This window comes from Narcine bancroftii, chromosome 2 (assembly GCF_036971445.1).
Source record: "Narcine bancroftii isolate sNarBan1 chromosome 2, sNarBan1.hap1, whole genome shotgun sequence".
Taxonomy (NCBI): Eukaryota; Metazoa; Chordata; class Chondrichthyes; order Torpediniformes; family Narcinidae; genus Narcine; species Narcine bancroftii.
Genome location: NC_091470.1, coordinates 328,922,204 through 328,942,572, shown reverse-complemented (window position 1 = coordinate 328,942,572; position 20,369 = coordinate 328,922,204). Strand labels below are relative to the sequence as shown.

Genomic DNA, 20,369 nt, shown 5'->3' with positions numbered 1-20,369 from the left:
ACAGAATATTTATTCACTGCTGGATGCCCATCTCCCTCATAGTTTAATGTTGGATCAAAAAGCCATCTCAAAGCCTTTGTCTTTCATTACACGGGACAACAATTTTTTTTTAGGCTTGATTCCTGAAAAAATATTGGGGATTATGATGGGCATACAACTGAACAAAAGAGATCATTTCAGACTTTTGTTGGTTAGCTTGTTTAATTGCATAATATACTTCTGAGCAAAGCTCTCAAGTTGACTGCACATGTTGCACACCAAGTGTGAGGAGCCCAGGGTTTGTCTCGGTCACTAATTTTACAACCAGAGCTCATAGACTTTCTTAATAAGTGCAGTAACACTGTGCCTTTAAGCCTTAAGTGTATACTTCACCACAAATGTAACAAAGTACATTGCAACTATTGAGCCCTTCTTCAGGTACTTAAACTGTTACTGATTCTGAGACAGCTACTTCCTCCTCGATAACATGATTCTACCTTGCTTCAGTTCTCTCATTGCTAAATCCTCTTTCAGCCATTTTTGCTGTACTGAATCTTCCTGAAGACAATAAATGCTATTAGTACTCTAATTCTGCTATTGCCTTAAGAACATGCTGCTTTTATAGCCTGATTAAGCACGCCCAGGACTAAGACAACATTTGCATAGCACCTGAACCGAGTGCTTGTCCAAGCATGCTTGGACAGACTGAAACAGCTTGCTTTGTGGGCAATATACTAGTTGACAAAATATGACATGAAATCACAAAAAATAGGTTATATCTAAACAATGGTACATGATGGGAAAATTTTAAGGTGATTTTCGTGATCAGTCACCAAAATCCATAAAATACATGCAAAAGTGTTCAGGAAGCAAAATCTTTGCTGTCCAGTGTTACTTGGATATAATCTTCATTAGTGAATGAGAAGTGATTGAAGTGCCATGTAAGCACTTAAGAGCTGGCTAACTGTAAGAATGAGATAGCTTAGTAGAATATTTTTTCTGCAGATGTGTATTTTTAGTAGCATCATGTATGGGATACAATAATAGAGATAAAATGCTTATTGCAGGGGTAACCAATTTTTAAAATTTAGACATTCCGCACAGTAACAGACCATTCTAGCTCACAACTACGTAACAGAGGGGTAGGTTAATTGGGTGGCACATACTTGTGGGTTGAAATGGCCTGTTACCATACTGTATGTCTAAATTAGAAATTAAAAATTAAAAGGTTGGCCACCCCTGGCTTAGTATGCCCTGTTATCCTGTAACTTATAAAGTGCAAAGAACCAGAAACTTGCTAGTTGAATGTCATTTCGATTGCTATTCCAGTTGTTCAGAGCAATCTGCCATCATCATTATATATTGCAGTGCACTCTGAGAAATAGCATGCTCTTCAGCACTGAGAAATGGCATGCTTTACCTTAATGGCTTTATTAGGGCTACATGCTTTTAGAAGGGACAAATAACTGATGGAGAAGATTATTCTTTCTGTGAAGCTCGTCTAAATTATTTTAGGAACAGAAGAAAATTTTAGTTCAATCCTTTCCGGACCACATTTACACTCTTGGAGAAAGGCCACTTTATTATCAACAAGGCAGCTAAAGTACCAATGAAACGCAAGGCGTCCAGTTTTTTTTGAAAGTGACCCTATTCCAGCAGGTTTAATTTGAGTCTGTGAACCACACTGGGGTGGATGGAGGTTGAATTCTGCCTTTATTATGTAAGTTGCATGGTTCCCTTTGCAGTTTCAGACTTCAGTGGTGGCTCGCCTAAGCACGGTTTAAGTTCAAACCGGCTCAGAAAGTTGCAGGTCAGCCTGTGAGGAATGCTTAAAATGCTTGCGTGTGAACAAGTAAACAGTTTTCCAACTGGACACCACTCAAGTCCCACTCTTTTCTCTTGCTGTGACACAGCACAACTCTACTTCAAAGGAAAAGAAGACTGGCCTGCTAGTGGTATAATGGAAACATGATGGATGGATGGATAAAGGTGTTGGATGGCAATAAATAAAATAGGAATTATTATTGGGAATGGTCTGAAATGTGCTCACCACAGTTTGAATTCTGTTTGCAATATGTATGGAAGAATAGATGGCCAGGACATTTGAAGTATAGCCCAAATCCCTCTCTCTCTCTCTCTGATCATGATAAAATATTGAATATTTATGCCATTGCCTTTGGGATTCAATTGTTAGAGATGGAATGGACTAAGAGATACTAATAATTCAAGTGCATATTTCTGAAAGTGGTTGACAATGCAGATAAAAATGACAATTATATCCAGCATATAAACCTATAAGACTAATAATGCATCTATACAAAATACTGTGGCATGCACAGTATTCACACATTACCTCAAAAAGATAAGCTTGCAATTGTTTCAAAATGTGGCCAGAAAATATACTGAAGAAAATTCCCTTCCTGGATGAGCTCCATTTCACTTCATCCAAAATGCTACTTAAGCAGAGATACATCTTGGTCTAAATTTCCTTGCAGATGAGAAATATTCCTGCCATTTTTAAGTTGGAGCCAAAATGGGTATTTTATAATCTTGAGAGTATACACCATTCTCTCTCCCTCTCATACTAAAATAACATACTTTTGATGGTGCTGTGACACCTTGGTAACAATTCACCTTCATTTTGTGAAATCTATCCAGATTTGTTGGTCGCATTGAAGAAAACAACACAATAAACTGCTACAAAGTATTATAGAAGCCCAATATATAATCTTTAATTAAGAGCTTTTATTTTTTTTAAAGCTTTTCCTAGAAACGTAAAAGAATTCATGAAGAGTTGTAGCTCTTCACTTTAGATCATTATTTGTTGCCTCTTCCCGTACTGGGGAAAAAAAAACCATAAATGGGTACTTATTGGAGGTCAGTAGCTACTTTATTTTGGATGTGCCTCAATATTATGAGTATAAACTGTTTCTCTTCCAAATGCTGTAAAAATTCTGAGCAATTTCCATCTCAGGGTTTAGTGTGAACATGCATATTTTAAATGACAATAGGACACATTTATGTGTTTTTTTAAAATTAGTTCCATGATTAACAATTCAGTTCTTTGATCTCTAGAGCTAAGTGGGTACAAGTCATCAGCCCTCAACATTCCTTCCCTGCTAACGCTTGGTTTCATTGAAGTCACTGTATCACTCCCCGAAAAAAAATCCTCTTCCATTTTTCTGATTTCATTGGTACATTTGTTAATATTTGACAGGATATGTAACTGATTTACTGAACTAGGAAATTGGGTCATTTAACTTTGCTCCTCTCTCTGTTCTGAACTCCCTCACAAAAAAAGTGAACAGCACATCTATCTTCCACTAAATACTAGGCAAATGAAAAGGAAGGATAGGCCAAAACTAAATGAGTGCATTCTTGGAGACATTTCGAATAGCTTATGAAATGAGGACACAATAATATTCCAATACAAGATGCAAAATTTTCATCTACAATTACTTTCTTTGGAGCCAACCCCCAAACATTTGGATTAGGTCAGTGAGCATTATCAAGGAGGAATATGGTCATGAAAATATTATTCTTATTTTTACACATGTTCATACACAGTAACTTTGATGGAAACATTGTGCAACAGTGATTTACATTTGTTGCAATCTGATTCTGCACAATTAAATTCTGATTCAATCTTTCCACATCCCCACTTCCTCAGTCCTGGCCCATCCAAACCTGAAAGCTCAAACACATATAGGTAGCTAATTTATTTATGATTTAAGGTATCATCTGTGGTATATATACCTAAGGATCAAGATTATTAGAATATACATACTATTCTTTGAGTGCTTGGGTTTATTAAATTTTTCAAGCCCATTTTTTTTTATGTCTAATTCGATGTTCTTCTAACGCAGGTTTTAAATTGTCTAATAATCTAACCTCAAACATTTGGGTTGTAGCTGAGGTTTAAAGGCACAAAATAAATGCCTGGAACACAATGATTTCTTTATTTTTTCAAGGCATGTGAGAAAGTCCAACAATTAATGCTTAGCCCTAATTGTGCTAAACATGGTGAACCTCAGAAGTATACCCAGAGTACTGTTATATAGGATGAAGGAAAATTACCAAGTACTGTTCTTGCCTTTATATCTAAGTTGGAAGTCTCTAAGATTGCTGCATCCACAGTAGCGGAGGGGGTGATTAATGTGGGATGCTTTGCTCTGAATGATGTCAAACCTTTGAGTATTGTTTTTAGTCAATGAGGATATGCAGAATTTCAATTGTAGAGATTTTTACATTGGGCTGCATAAGAAACATTTGATGTCACCTTCAAACTTTCTGCATTTCATTTCTTCATTCATTGCAAGCTTGTGCCTGTTACCGTGTGTGTAATAAAGTCTGGATGATAATTCCTTGCCATTATGATGATCTTTGAGATTAGACTTAAAGGACTGAAATTGGCCAGATCAGGTCTGTCCTACCTTTTGCACACAAAACATAAGAGGCAATTTTCTACTCTGTTGCAGCGATTCCATTGTACTAGAGCAGCATCGTTAAGGTGGATTTAGTCCATAGTAAAGTGCTTCACCATTAAAGCGTGAATGAAGTTATGGCTCATAAACTTTGTACCTCCGATTCTTCCTTATATTGTCAAGAGTACATCAAACTTGCAAGAAGGTAGCTTCTCTGTTGATGCTAAGGACCTCAGGTATAGCTGTGATGGGCCAACCTACATTGTGCCTCAGATCCTCACAATCCTTGCATGTATAATGAAATTTGACATGATCTTCCCGAATTATCTAAGATTATTTAATTACTGAAGGTATTTTTTTCTTACTGTAAATCTGATTGAGTTGATATCTGTCTTGGCGTAAAAACTTGATCTGCTTCCACTTTTACAAAGCTTTATAAATACCATTTGGTCTCCACTGAGGCAGAAATTAGCAGGAATGTTATTTTTTTTGTTATAGATCAGTGTTTATAAACCATTTATTATAGGTTTTTCTTCTATTTCCTAAGAGGATAAAAGGATTATAATCCTCTTGATGGGGGATAAAATACGCAAATGAAATTAACTGAAGAAAAGTGGAAAAATATGCTATACACTGTTAATTCCTTTGCTAGTTCGTCATTTTTTTTTCCTGAGAAACCTATTGTTGTTTTAAATAACTTAGATAATTCATGACAGTGTCAGGAGGGAATGTACATTGGCAGCTTATTTATTTTATTTATTCATTTGTTTGTTGTTAACTTGTTTTGATCTTGCTCTTAGATTAATCTAAATAATATGATCTTCACTTCATAGTTATTGTGTCAAAGTGTCTGTCCCACTTTGTTGAGTGTCTTCAAGCTAAATCAAGTTAGAATTTTCAAATTTGCTTCCTATCTTTATGTCATATTATTATGGGAATTGAGGGATAGGTGTCTTTATTAACCTGATTAAAGTCTTTCTTTGTAGATGTCATAGCCTCCTATATCTTGTAGGTGCCTGACTAACCCCATGGTGAAGATATATGGATTAGGAGTGAGGCGAACTTTAGAAACAATCTCTGGGTAAGTAATCCTTTAACCTGTTCATATTGCTTTTCTTGACTGGAGTGTGTGCTCAACTATTAGTGTTTTTTTTTTCCATCTTTATGAATTGAACTATAACTGCATTATGCACCTGGTGAAATGCTAAATGTGCAGACAGATGAATGCATTGATTCAACAGCTTTTATGTTATCATTTCAGTACAAAATGAACTGCTAACTACATAGATTTTCCAAAGAGGAATAAATTGTAAAGGATTGACCAGGAATAACATCTTGGTAAGGATGCAAGCTGTCAATGCTCCAGGGCTGCAGTGTTTCTTGGCTCAGCACTTTTTGTTATCCTGAAGAAGAAAAATTGGGCTGCACGATCCATAATTTAAGATGCATCTCTCATCCAAAGATACTATAATTCACATGCATTCAAATTTTTATCCAAACAATCATTAACCAATTTAACTTGAAACTCTTTAGAATCAATTAGGCAATAATTGTATGTGCAAGGGGACTGTGATTGATTGTGAATTTTTTTCATGTTGAACACATAAATGAGCTAAATGTAAAGCTCTAGAACATGCTTGGTGTCCAAGAAATATATCAATTCACCAGTGTATGTGTGTGAGGTCGATGACTGTTTTGATTCTCAAGGAAAATATGTTGAATTCTGTTTAAAAACATGACCCAGAGCAGTGGTTTTCAAACTTTTTCTTTCCACTCACATACCACCTTAAGTAATCTCTATGCTATTAGAGCTCTGTGATTAGTAAGAGATGACTTAAATCGGTATGTGAGTGGGAGAAAAAAAGGTTGAGAACCACAGCTCTAGAGCCAATTGTTACTGAAATATCTTGCATGACAAAAATTGCCATTGGCCCATTTCCTTTGGAGTTATGAAACCGTGCACATAATAAGTCAATTAGGTACGATTAAAACGGCGGTTTTCAAACTTTTTCTTTCCACCCACATACCAATTTAAGTAATCTCTTACTAATCACAGAGCACCTATGACATAGGGATTACTTAAGGTGGTATGTGAGTGGAAAGAAAAAGTTTGAAAACCACTAACCTGGAGTTTTGTAAGCTATAAAGTGCATTAAAGTAATACAAAGGAACACAAGAAAATAATTTATGTGCATCCTGGTCCTGTCCATACCAAGTTGTAATCATGGGGAGGGTGTGGAAGATGGAAGAAGTCCAAAAGGGAAATAGACTTTGTGGAGGTGGGGGGAAAGAGAGAAAAACAGTATGAGGCTACCAGTTTTGGGAGATCTTGGTTCATGCATGGTGGCTGGAATTACATGATTAGCGACTGGGTAATTCTGAGATTGGGAGGTATGGGTGTGAAACTGATTTGCAGGAGTTGGAAAGAATGTCAGCCCCACAATTGAGGTAGTATTTTGGTTGGAAAGGATGCCCAAGCAATTGTTTGTAGAAGTGAAAATTGGGCTTTCAAATTGAGTGGATGAGTGAAGTTATGTGAATCCAAGGTTGGAGAATCGCAACCAGGCAAGGTAGTTGGGCACGTGACTGGCAAAAGTCATGATAGGGAGAAATTTTATTTAAAGTAATGTGTTTCCAGCTCTGGACTCCACAGGCTATGCTAGCACTCTTTAAGTTTTAATGAAAATTGCTTTACAAGCTGGAGTAAGACAAAATCTTACCACTATCATTTGGGCATATAGAACACACTTTTGTTCACCACTGTGCACGACTATGGCCCTTAATATATTGGTGGGTAAGGATCCAAAAGGAAAATTGTGTCCCATGAAACATATACACAATTTATATTCTTACTGAAATTGTATTACCTAACAAACATAAATGTGATCCAACTTCTTGGCATAGATAAGAGGATTTTTCAGCATTCATTTGAGAAAGGAATTACACTTTCAATTTTTTTCTTGTAAAAACAAAATATTTGGAAATAAATTTTGCATGAAAAATATGCATCACACCAGAATCGCAATGTTACCTCAATGCTGCATGACATGAAGAGATTAAGTAAGCAGATGGAAATAGAAAAGTAGGTTAATTGCTTTATTTTACTGGACACTACTTGTTTGGTGTTTCTTCATCCATTGGGAAGTGATGGGTGTCTTGCAGCCAAATTCACACAAGGTTCTAATGTTGTGAAACCCAATCCAGTATAATTTCATGGTTCCTCACAGGCTTTGCTCATATTGTAAAACTTTGTGCCATTTGATTTGGAAAAACAGGTCTTGAAGCTGCATTGAAAGACATCCCTGTATTAAAGCATTTTGATCATAAGATCTGTATTCCATTTATTGCTGTGATTTCATTGGGCGGTTCTGTATTTCCAGTTTAAATACTGTACTAAGGATTTATTTTGCTCTTGTCAACCCTGATCAAACATCACAGCTTTTCACAGGCATTGCATAACTCTAGTCCTTGTTATGAATGATTTGTAAGTTGGAGAAAATACAATAGCAATAACATGGAGAGAAAAAAATCTGGATATGTTGAGGGTAGAGGGGCTGTTACTCACAATAACCTGTAAATCAACCCATAAGGACCATTGGTCATATTTGTTGGAAATCTTTCAAATAAATTATATTTATTTGTATATATGAATAATTCTCCTGCATATGAATTGTTTGTCTGTATGTGAGTTATGTATGTTTGTAGTAAATCCACCCAGATGTCTGAACAAAGCCCACTGGAACATAAGGGATACCTTTTGAAAATCTGATTACTACTACATTAAAATTCCCTGTATCTAGAATTCCAAACTAACCCCCCGCAAAAAATCAAGGAAATAAATAAGTAAATAAATAAATGGAAATGAAAATAAGCAGAAATAAATAAAAGTTAAATCAAGGTTTTAAATTGTAAAAGCAAATGTTCTCCGAAGCATCACACAATGCACTTAAATTTAAATTTTGTAAGTTATGGGAATTACCTGATTAAAGTGAACTTTAAATAATTAAAGACTACAATACTGATTTTTTTTTTTCAAATTTACATTTTCACTTTCGTTTTGTCTTTTAAACTAATGCAGGTGTATTAGTTAGGCATGTCTCTATCACTGGAAAATTTGTATACCCCAGCATCTGTGATCCCTGTAGGTGCTGGATACTGGGGATTTTTCTGTGCTATTTAAATAATTCATGTGCAAAGTAAGGTATGGGACCACAAAGCAAAATTTCAAATGTGGCAATAAGCAGGTCTATCATTGAATTTGAAGGAATCTGTACAACTGATGAGGATGGTAGAACATCAAATTGATTGCCTTCTCACTGCATCTTTCCTGTCAGAAAAGATATAAACAGCATCTGATGCCTTTTATTCATTCTCTTGATACAGCATTCAAGAATTTGAAACCACTTAGCCTACATTTTATCTGACAGCATATAAAGAAATTTGGGACATGAAACCATAAGTCAAAGCTGCAGATGTATAGTGGAATTGATGATAATATCTAACACATTACTAGTTGACACTGTGTATCATATTAGGAACTCAACTTGCTGACAATCTAAAATAAGGCAATGAGGGGCACTCTTACTAACCAAATGCCACTCTGTATTTCTAATTATAGGGTAGCAGATTAAAGTTGATGTTGATCAAAAAAGAATAATATCTAGAGATCTGAAATAATACAGAAAATGCAGGTCACATAGCATCTGTGGAAAAAGGCTTACAGTTTCAAAGACAATTCCTGACCCATTGTACGTTCTAATTTTTTTTTTATTTCAATTTAGACATACAGCACAGTAACAGACCATTTCAGCCATGCTGCCCAATTACACCCAATTAACCTACCCCCCTGGTATGTTTTTGAATGGTGGGGGACCCCGGGGAAAAACCCACGCAGACATGGGGAGAACGTACAAACTCCTAACAGACAGCATGGGATACGAACCCCAGTCATGATTGCTGGTTCTGTAAAAGTGTTGCACCAATTGTTATTTGTTATTTTCTTTCATTGTAGAAGGTAAGTGATTTTGTGAAAACAAGAAATAAAGTGTGGAGCATAATTTGTCAGATACTATATCCATTACCAAATGCTAGGTTTTTTTTAACCATGATTAACTCCTCAAAAAGCATCTCCCAATTTCTTCTAAGAGGTCAAGATGCAGCCTTCAGGACAGGAGACAAGTTGGCACTAACATCAGCCAGGGCAGAACACTCCCGTGAAATCCAGAAGGCAAAGTATGGGTATGCCTAGAGGATCTATAGACAGCCACGTGACACTGGCGACACAAGGAAAATGTGGCAGGGTATAAAAATAACAGATCAGAAGAGAACCTTGCAGGTCATTGACAATGGCACCTACCTTCTAGATAAACTGAACATTTACCGTTCAACAAGAAGAACAGGCTGATGCCAAAGAAAACCACACAATGAAGCAGGACTAGACAATAATCCCAATTGGGTATGAAAGGACCGTGCAGATCAACTGATGGAGGTCCTTGCAGAGATATTCAACATGTCATTGCAGCTGTCTCTGCAGGTTTTAAGGCAGCCACCAACATCCCGATAACAAAGAGGGTGGCAGTAACAGCCTTCAACAACTACAAGCCAGTGTCACTAACCTTCACAATTATGAAATGCTTCAAGCATCCAGAGACACTAGATCCATTTAAATTTACCTAGTAATGTAACCATTCCACTGGTGATGTTACTGCCTTCTCCCTCCACTCCATCCTGACCCATCTGGAGAATGATGTCTCGTAAGCTGCTGTTCATTGACTTCAGATTGATGCATATTCCAGAGGCAGTGGAGAATGTGTCTTTCCTGGGACTCAACACTCTTCTCTGTAACTGGATTCTGAATTTGTCAGGGGTGTGTGCTCAGTCCATTCCTGTTCATGCTGTTGACCCATGACTGCAACACCATATCCAGTGCCAAAATTGTATGACCAAAGAAAAAATGTAGAGGTAAATGGTTGCCTTTTTGACACTGTGAGCATCAAGAGCTTCATACACCTATACACCACCGAACAATATTCTCTGAGTGTCCCCTGCGAAGAGCTGGATAGCATTAGCCTCCAAATCCCTCTTGACAGAAATCTGCGGGATATGCTCTGTGAACTTAATCATGGAAGGGAATGAAATACAAAAATTTTAGACTGCTGGTGATGGCCCATCTCTGCGCCCCAATCATTTTGGGACTGGATTTTCAATGCCAGCTAAAAGGTGCGCTGATGCAGTTTATGGCCCCTTTCCCCCACTTGCAGTCAGGAACAACCAGTTCCAGGAAGTCCCTCCCCCTTTCCTGGAGAGGCCCAATAACGCACCTGAAGGCCGGGCAGTGTTACCAACCTGTGGCCTGGTTGCGCTACCAGTCTGCGTCCTGGCCACCCTACGGCTCCCTCCATCCTCGCTGTTCCGAAACCTCACCCCAGACTGTATGCCAGTGGCCACTGAGTAGACGGTACAACCCGGAGGATGGGGAATTCATTAAGTCTGAGGTGAAACAGTTGCTGGGGGAGGGCATAATAGAGCCCAATAATAGTCCATAGAGGGCACAGGTGCTGGTGGTAAAGAGGGCAGAGAAGAACCAGATGGTGATTGACCACAGTCAAACCATCAACCGGTTCACCCTAATGGACCCCTACCCCATGTCCCGAATTGATGACATGGTGAATGAGATTGCAAAATACAGGGTATTCTCAACCATAGATCTCAAGTCAGTGTATCATCAAATCCCTATCTGCCCAAAGGACTGGCCCTATACAACATTTAAGGTTAACAGTTGACTGTATCAATTTTCACGGGTCCCTTTTGGCCTTACAAATGGAATGCTGGTGTTCCAAAAGGAAATGGACTGTATGGTGGATGACAATGAATTAAAAGCCACATACCCATACTTGGATAATGTCACCACATGCAGCCATGACTTAAAAGAACATGACGACAACCTGCGGTGGATCCTGGCCACTGCAAAAGTCCTCAACTTAACATACAATCAGAAGTTCATATTCAGCACAAAGTGGCTGGCGATCCTGGGGTGTGATTGCTCCATAACCTGAGTGCATGTGCCCACTCCTGGAATTACCTCTGCGACAGAACCCCAAGGTTTTAAAAAGGTGCCTGGGGCTCTTTTTGTATTATGCACTATGGGTCCCCAACTATGCTGACATGGCCAATCAGTGGAAGCCCGTAAGACTTTCGAGAGCATCAGGGACGAGATTTCCAAGGCAGTGAGACTCAGTCCCATTCCAAGTGGAGAGTGATGCTTCTGACTTCGCCCTGGCTGCCATGCTGAACCAGGCAGGTAGGCCAGTGGCATATTTTTGCACACCCTGCAGGGCCCCGAATGTACGAACTCTGTCGTGGAGGCACTACTTTGCTGGCACACAATTCACCGTACTGACGGACCAGAAAGCCATCGCCTTTATGCTTAATAACAAACAGTGGGCAAAATTAAGAATGACAGGATCATGCGGTGGAGAATTGAGCTGTCCACCTACAATTATGAGTTCTTGTACCGGCTGGATAAGCTCAACAAGCCGTCTGACGCTCTGTCCAGAGGAACGTGCACCAGGCAGCAACTAGATCGCCTCCACGATAGCCTCTGCCATTCCAGGGTCACAAGACTCTACCACTTCGTGAGGGCCCGTAACTTTCCCTACTCGGTGGAGGAAGTCCGAGAGCTGACACGCAATTGCATGGTCTGTGTGGAATGCAAGCCACAGTTTTACAGGCTAGAAAGATCACATCTCATCAAGGCCACTCACCCCTTTGAACATCTCAGCATAGAGTTCAAGGGACACCTCCCACGAATCAGAACAGCTATTTCCTAAACATCGTGAATGAATACTCACGCTTTCTATTAACCATTCCCTGCCCAGACATGACTACACCCATGGTCATTAAAACACTCTGCACCATATTCACTCTGTTCAGGTAACCTGCGTACTTGCATAGCGACTGGGGTTCAGCATTCATGAGTGAGGACCTATGATGTTACTTCCACTCCAGGGGCCTAGCAATGAGTAGAACCAGCAGCTACAACCCCTGAGGGAATGGCCAGGTAGAGAGGGAAAATGCCACCATATGGAGGGCAGTCCTGTTGGCCCTAAAGGCAAAAGGGATAACTGTGTCCCAGTGGCAAGAGGTACTCCTGAAAGCATTGCATGTTATCTGGTCCCTACTTTTTACTGCTATGAATGCAACACCCCATGAAAGGTTGTTCTCCCTTCCCTAGGAGGTTGGTGTCAGTAGCCGCACTGCCAGTCTGGCTGATGGCCCCAGGGCCAGTTCTCTTCCAAAAGCACGTTAGGACCTACTGGTGGAGGAAGTGCACTTCCTGCATGTGCACCCCTAATATGAGCTGGTAAGGTACCCAGACGGACAGTGTCCATTTGGGACCTGCCACGAGTAGAAATCCCAGTGCAAGAGGTGGATCTGATACTCTTGGGCAGCAACCAGTCGGCCCTGGGGACCACCCGGGTTGAGAATTTAGAGATCCCACCCCCAGCATAGCCCCTCAAATGTGTTCCTCCACAGGAGGGTTCCCCTCCTTGGTTACTGACTACCCCATGGTCCTGGGAGACACTGGCATGGTTCAGCTCCCCAACAGTCAACCCACTGACTGAGCCATCAGGCCACCAGAACAAGAAACACAGGCAATGGGCTTGTAGAAGTCCCAATGATGGGTAAAACCATCGGAGAGACTAAACCTATGAACATTGCTGTGCAACTCATAGACTATAAAGACAGTGCCCCAAATCACCCTGCCGGACTCTATCTGAAAAGATGGGGTGAATTTGGTGGGATATGGTATTGCGGGCAAGTTCCCCACTGAGCTGGGCAGATTGGCCCGCCTGCTGAAGTGGTAGCCCTTCCCCCTAAGACCTCTAATAAAGGCCGAAACCCCTAGTCTCCTCCTTTATACCTGCCCTTGGACATGAGCCAGTATCATGCTGAGGCATGCTTGAATCTTTAGATCAATAAAGCCTTTGGCCCTCACTTTGTGTCTGTGAGTGGTCATTGATGCTCTTCCTTAGAAGGCTGAGGTGGTAAGGTTACCAGCCACCATTCTGTCAACTTCCTACAGGAGCTCTATCAAGATCATCCTGACTGGCTGTATTACTCTATGGCACAGTTGGAGAAGAGAATCGGATTGGACGTCAATTCACAGGACCATAAAAGAGGCGGAGAGGATTGCTGGAGTCTCCTTTCCCCCATCAATGTAATTTACTGGGATCATGGTTTAAAAAAGGCTTATAAACTCAAGGAGGGTGCTCACCAGCCTGCACGCAGCATTGCTGCCCTCAGGAAAAAGATCAGAGCCAGAACCACCAGGCTGAGGATCAGCTTCTTCCCACAACAATGAGACCTGCTGAATGAGTGCTGAAACAACTCTGTGAATCTACTATTTATTAATAATATTTAATTTAATTTATGTATATTTGTAGTGTGCATATGTATCATTTTTCTATGCGTGTGTTAGGTCTATACATGTGTTTTGCACTATTGTGGACTGGAGAACACTGGTTGTGTTGTACTGGTACAACCAAGTGACAAATAAACTTAAACTTTTGCTTTCATTCTGCCTTAGAGAACAAAAGAAGGTGTTAGTGAAAGTCTTGCTCAAAAGAGAGAGAGAAATGCCTGAGGCTTCATTTATCAAGCACATGCAAAATGTGAATAAAGCAAGGTTCAATGAGGATGAGGTATTTAATCAAATGCATACAGAGATGAAAGTGAGTTTAGAAAAAAAACTATGAAGGCAGGTTATGATTGTTTAAGCACCAAAAAGGCTGAAAATTAAGTATCATTGAGAGAACTGATGATGTTTTCCATTTTTCTGGGGTCATCAATGTATTTCTGCATTGAGTGCACTCGAAGATTTCAACATCAGCAGGTCTTTCTCCAGGCTGGGTGGTGAATATTAATGCTTGTCATATAATGAGGACCCAGAGCTGAAAAAAGCTAGTCTGTTTTTGACTTTGTTGGTGAGCTTTGAACTGATATCAAACCTGAACATCAAAATCCTGAAGGCAAATTCAAATGTCTAATTTTTAAGATCAGTCACATTCTCGTTCTTCAGTCACTAACTTGATTTAGGGATGGTCCTTCTACTGTGGCAGTTCAGGATAGAACTCGTGAGTTTCTGGGAAGCATCAACAAGACCGATGAAAGGTAATCGACTTAAAGGCTGACTTATGTTACTTAATTCACTGACAGCATTATAAAGTAGGTATAATGTACATTTTTCGGTAGAAATCATTTCAGTAAGGAACCAGGGTGCAGAGTGCTGTCTGTGATTTGTTCAGAATGCTGGCTCCTCCCTTGGCTCCACCCTCACCTACCCCAATATAAACCTTGGTTTTCCCACCTTTACCTCAGATTCACCTGAGGACTATTGCGTCTACCAGCCATTGATGGCAAGCTGTTAAAAGTCCGTTTGTACTCCTCGCTTATCTCTGAGTGCAATCAGTCACATTATAATCCTTCAGAATAGGACCTCTGGGTGAAAAACAGACCATACATTCAAAAAAATATATATACAAATATTTACAAGTTAAGTCTATCAGGGGTTCTGGTATTTCTGGTTGAGTACCTCAGTACTGGGCTTCCTGAACTTCCTGGACCCCGTGTGGTACATGGGCAGTGGGTCTCGAAGACTCTGGCTCTGGTCGCAAAGTGGATTGGACCACTTGCAGAGCAGTGTCATCCAGAACCCTAGGTGGGGTACTCGGTAGTTCCTGGCTTATTTGAGGCATCAAATCCTGAGTTCCAGTGGGTGCAAGGTCTCTGATCGACATGGTGTCCTCTCTGCTGACAGGGTATGCCACGTAGGCAGGTGCACCCTCTTGTTCAGGGGGTTTGTCTTGCTCCTCTTCATGTGCTTTCTCAGCAGGACTGGCACCCGCTGCCATTAGTCAAGCCAGGAGAGTTGTCCCGGACGGAGGACCGACCTTATAGAGTGCAGAGCTGTGGGTAGGACATCTTGCCAGCATGAGTCTGGAAGGCCTTTGGACCAGAGAGCCAATTTCACAGCCTTCCATACAGTCACATTCTCTTTTTCAACTTTTCTGTTCCACGGGGATTGTAGCTAATCGTCCTACTTGAGACAATACCTCTTACAAGCAGATACTGGTGTAGTTCTTCACTCATAAATAATATAGCTGGGATATCCAAAAATTAGAGTGCAAGGCCCTGATATCTGTGGTGATGGTCATGTCTGGGCAGGGGATGGCGAACAGAAAACGTGAATACTCGTCGATGACATTGAGAAAGTACACGTTTCCATTGGTGGAAGGGAGAGGACCCTTGAAATCGACAATATTCGAAGGGGCAGGATGCCTTTATCAGGTGCAATTTGTCGGTGTGGTAGAAGTGCGGCTTGCACTCCATGCAGACCTGGCAGGACCTGTCATTTCCCTGATGTCCTTAATGAAGTAGGGCAGGTTGCATGGCTTGACGAAATGAGCCACGTGAGTGATGACTGGGTGGCAAAGCTCATCGTGCAGTGACCGCAACTGGCTGGTGTGTGCAGAGACAAAGCTTCCTCTTGACAGGGCATCTGGAGGTTCATTGAGAGTACCTGGCCTGTATGTTATGTCATAATTATAGGTGGGTAGTTTGATCCTCCATCTAGCGATCTTATCATTCTTTATTTTTCCCCTTTTTGCATTAATAAATGCCACCGATCGCAGGTTGGTGAGCAGTGTAAATTTTCTGCTGGCCAGGTAACGCTTCCACTGCCTGATGATCTCTACAATGGCTTGAACCTCTTTCTCCACTGATGGGTTCCAAAGCTCATGGCCTTGTAGGATGCGGGAGAAAAAGGCAACTGGCCTGCCCGCCTGTTAAGGGTAGCAGACAGAGCTAAGTCAGAGGCATTACCTTCCACCTGGAAAGGTTCATTCTTGTCCACTGCATGCATGATGGCCTTTGCGATGTAGCTCCAAACATAGTCGAAAGCTGCCTGAGCTTCGGCTGATAATGGGAAGGAGTTGGATTTTAAGAGGAGGCAGATCTTATCTGTGTAGGGAGGGACCTATTGGGCATAGTAAAAGAAGAAACCCAGGCACCTCCTTAAGGCTTTCATGGTTTTCGCGATCGGAAGGTCTAATGGGGCGCATTCAATCAGGGCCAATGACACCATTCTCCAGGATCACCAGGTGTTTGGTCCAGAACACACACTTACTGGAGTTGTACGTGAGATTCAGTGTGTGTGGAGAAACCTCTGGAGGTTGGCGTCGTAGTCTTCTGGTGACATTGTTGAGATAAGGAAAGGAGGCCTTCAATCTGTACTCTTCAACCATTTTATCCATCAGCTTCTGGAAGACCAAAACCCCATTAGTGATGCCGAAAGGGACCCTCCAGAACCGATAGAGCTGTCTGTCTGCTACAAATTCTATGTAGGGGCAGTCCTCAGAACCAATAGGTAACTGATGGTATGCAGCTTTCAGGTCCATGGTCAAATAGACCTGATACTGCACAATTTAGTTTACCATGTCCAAAATGTGAGGGAGGGGGTATGCATCCAGGAGTGTGAAACGATTAATTGTTTGGCTATAATCAATCACTAGCCTGGACTTATCTTCCCCTTTCACGACTACCACCTGGACTCTCCATGGGCTGTTGCTAGCCTCAATGATGTTTTCTTTGAGCAGCCGCTGTGTCTCTTCTCTAATAAATTCTCGATCTCCCGCACTGTATTGTCTTCTCTTTGTGGCTATTGGTTTGCAATCGGGTGACAGGTTCAGAAACAAGTGGGGGGGGGGTGAGGGAATCAATATTTAGGGTGGAGAGACTGCGTGTGGTGTCTGGCTTTTGGGACCTTCCATTCAGGACTGTGATTGGAGAAAGTGGGCCAGAGTAGTCCATGGTCACACTTTTAAGTAGCACAGGAAGTCCAGGCCCAGCAACGCCAGGAGCATACAAATCCTTCAGTACATACAATCAGAACTTACAAAATTCCCCCCTTTTTCAATTAGATGTACTCTACAGTAACCCCAGATCGTCACAGAGTGCGAGTGAGAAGCTATGAAAATAGTATAGTCGATCAGGTACACGTTTAAGTTGTACCGCAGAGCAGTTGCAGAGTTTATAAAGCTCTCAGTGAAGCCAGTGTCTACCAAGCAATCAGTCAAGTGTCCTTTTACCCTCTCCTCTGTCGTCAAGTTATTCAATTGGTGAGTTATTGCCTGATCCAGGATGAACGGTGCAAGTGCTCGGGAAACTCTGTGGCTCCCCATGCCAATGTCGACTCTCTTTTCTTGGCCTGCGGGCAGACAAGATGACATCAACCATGAGGCACAGAAAGATGGCCGCTCTCCATCTTGATCCGAAGGAGGACTAGGTGGCGTCAACCTTGAGGCATAGCAAGATGGTCACCGTTGCTTCCTGCAGTGCTTGACTTCCGGTGGCTGGTCTTGCCAAGAGGCGCAGCAAGATGCTGGCAGCAAGTAGCATGGAGATGCCAAGGCCAGCACTTTGGGACTCGGACACGGGTTATGCAACAAAGTACTAAACATGATTAATACACATATTATTGCTATGTCACAAATATTATGCTGCCCTGAAATAAGGGGACTATGTATAAAAAGTGTTGTAATTTCTATATGGTCAAACCAAAATGTGCACAAGTAATCTGGAATGTGCACTTTAATCACATATGAATTGTTTGATCACAAATTTAAAACTGTGTAGCACAGAGGCAAATAAAATTTAAAAAAACTATGTTTGTTCCAAACATTATGGAGGGCACCATAAATATTATGTTGAAGCAGCAGAGTTTTAGATGAACTTTGGCATTATGTCAAAGGACCAGATCCTGTGTTATTCTGTTCTTCTTCTTTGGCTTGGCTTCGCGGACGAAGATTTATGGAGGGGGTAAAAAGTCCACGTCAGCTGCAGGCTCGTTTACATTTTGTATTAATAACCCTTCCTATCCCTACATCTATCTAAATGTCTTTTGAACTTTGTAATTGTTTCCCACATAGTTACAAGTGATATTTTCACAATTTATTTGTTTGTTATCCATCTATTATTAAGTTGCCACATACAATACATGTATGCTTTGATCTGTTATTTGGAGCATATTTCTAGATACCCTGCCAGGCATTTTTAATGACTTCCTTCAGTGTGTGTAAATAAAATGCTCCATTATAAAATCTTCCAATTTAAACAGAGACCAATTAACAATTTCTGTTTATTTCTCACAAAAATAGTTCAAATTAAGGTGAGTAGAATTTTGTGCTGATTTCTTTACAGACAGTCCCCAGGTTAAATACAAGTTCTGTTACCTTGGTCTGTCTTTAACTCGAATTTGTATTTAAGTTGGAATCAGTACAAACAGTCCTTAAACAGTTAGTCAAATATTTATCTTAGTATATAATATATACTTAACCTTAATATGTATATAAAACACTTCCCAATACACATCTTCAACATAATAATACAATACATTATAATGCAGTACATACTAATAATACTTTTAGTTGCACTTTAAAGCTGAGCATTGTCCATTTTGCTGTGCCAAATGACAGCCATTTTGCAGGGCCAAGTGGTGGCCATTTTGTGGGGTGTCATGATGGTGCATGCTACTTCTCCTCCCTCAATCACACTTTAAGGCTGAGCGACAGCCATTTTGCAGGGTGTCTCAATGGTGCACACTGCTTCTTGTCCCCTTCCTCACTCCCTCCCCTATACCAGGTTGCTCATCCCCTTGCCTGCTCACTTCTTTTCCCAGGCCACGTGTGGTGTAGCTGACAGTGGATGTGCATCACCAGCTGTCCTACGATCGATAGGGCAACAAGCCAATGGAAAGCAAACTCAGTTCGAACCAGAAGTAGACGCCATTCTCTTTCTAGCTGACTTGGTAAATCAGATGTTTTCAACCCCAGGACTGCCTGTATTCCAAATGTTCACGTTAGTTTTATGTATGTACATCATGGTTTTACTCACAGTCTTTTTTTAATACACAATGAAGTAGAATTATGTCCATAAGGCTGAATTTCTGAATTTCCTGGGAAATTATTTGTGCAGAAAAGGTCATGACATTTAAAACATTAAATCTCTCTCTCTCTCTCTCTCTGCAGATGCCCAAAAGTACTGGAGAAATTCAGCAGGACACACAGCATTTTCTATGTGTTATTATGTATGTGTAATAAAGAACTACATTTCCCAGTAGGCAATGCACATGGTTGGCATGGAAACAAAAGTAGACTACAACAGAAATTGAGTGCATTGTTGGTTCAAACAGCTCAAAAAATAAAGTTGTTTAAGCGCTAAACCCACACAAGATGTGGTGCGCTGTTAGACAGAATCAAACTACACAAGGTAAAGACTGTACAACAGGCTTTAATCCACAAAGACTTCCACAGAGTCAGGCTGGCTGTGGCTGCAGCAACTCAGTGTGAGGCCTTGGAGGCCAGTGCAGGCTTATACCCCGGAGGGTGATTGACACCCGACCGGATGGGGCTTGATCCATTCAGGCTGACTGATTGGCAGCGGCCAGGTGTTGTCCTGTCTCGTTACACTCCTGCAGGTACAGAGGTTTCCCCCTACAGTAGGCCGGTGGTGTACCACCACACAAGGTTGTTCTTCTTCAAGGACCAAACATAACAGTCTATGGCAAAGACGCTTATCCAATGTTTCAGTCCTGAGCCCTTCATCAAGGAATGAGCAAAAATGTGTATGTCTGAATAAAACAGTGCCAGATGTCATATGTGGATATGGGTAGAAGGGCAGAAGAGAAAAAAATTCTGGGAAGTGATAGGGTGAGGAGATAGCTCTCTGAATGGAAAGAGAAGTGGGTGGGAAGGTGGAGGAAAAGAGGTAGAGGGATAGAGAAAATAAAAGAGAGCTGCCAAAGGGAAACTGGAGAAGACAATATTAATGCCATCTGGTTGGAAAGTGCCCAGATGGAATATTTGATATTCTTCCAATTTGAGGGTGGCCTCAGATTGGCTGTGCCAG

General features: G+C 41.0%; 1 long non-coding RNA gene across 4 annotated transcripts in view; it reads left to right on the top strand.

Annotated features, from left to right (window-relative positions):
- Positions 1-19,833, top strand: part of LOC138752774 (uncharacterized) — a 353,934-nt gene extending 334,101 nt beyond the window's left edge. For 3 of the 4 annotated variants that reach the window (XR_011350921.1, XR_011350917.1, XR_011350918.1), the window contains 2 exons: positions 5,416-5,484; positions 5,665-7,984. This is a non-coding gene — a long non-coding RNA (uncharacterized lncRNA). Of the gene's footprint in view, positions 1-5,415; positions 5,485-5,664; positions 7,985-19,489 lie in introns of those variants that run through there. The other variant, XR_011350920.1, reaches the window with a different exon arrangement.
- The last annotated feature ends 536 nt before the right edge of the window (positions 19,834-20,369 follow it).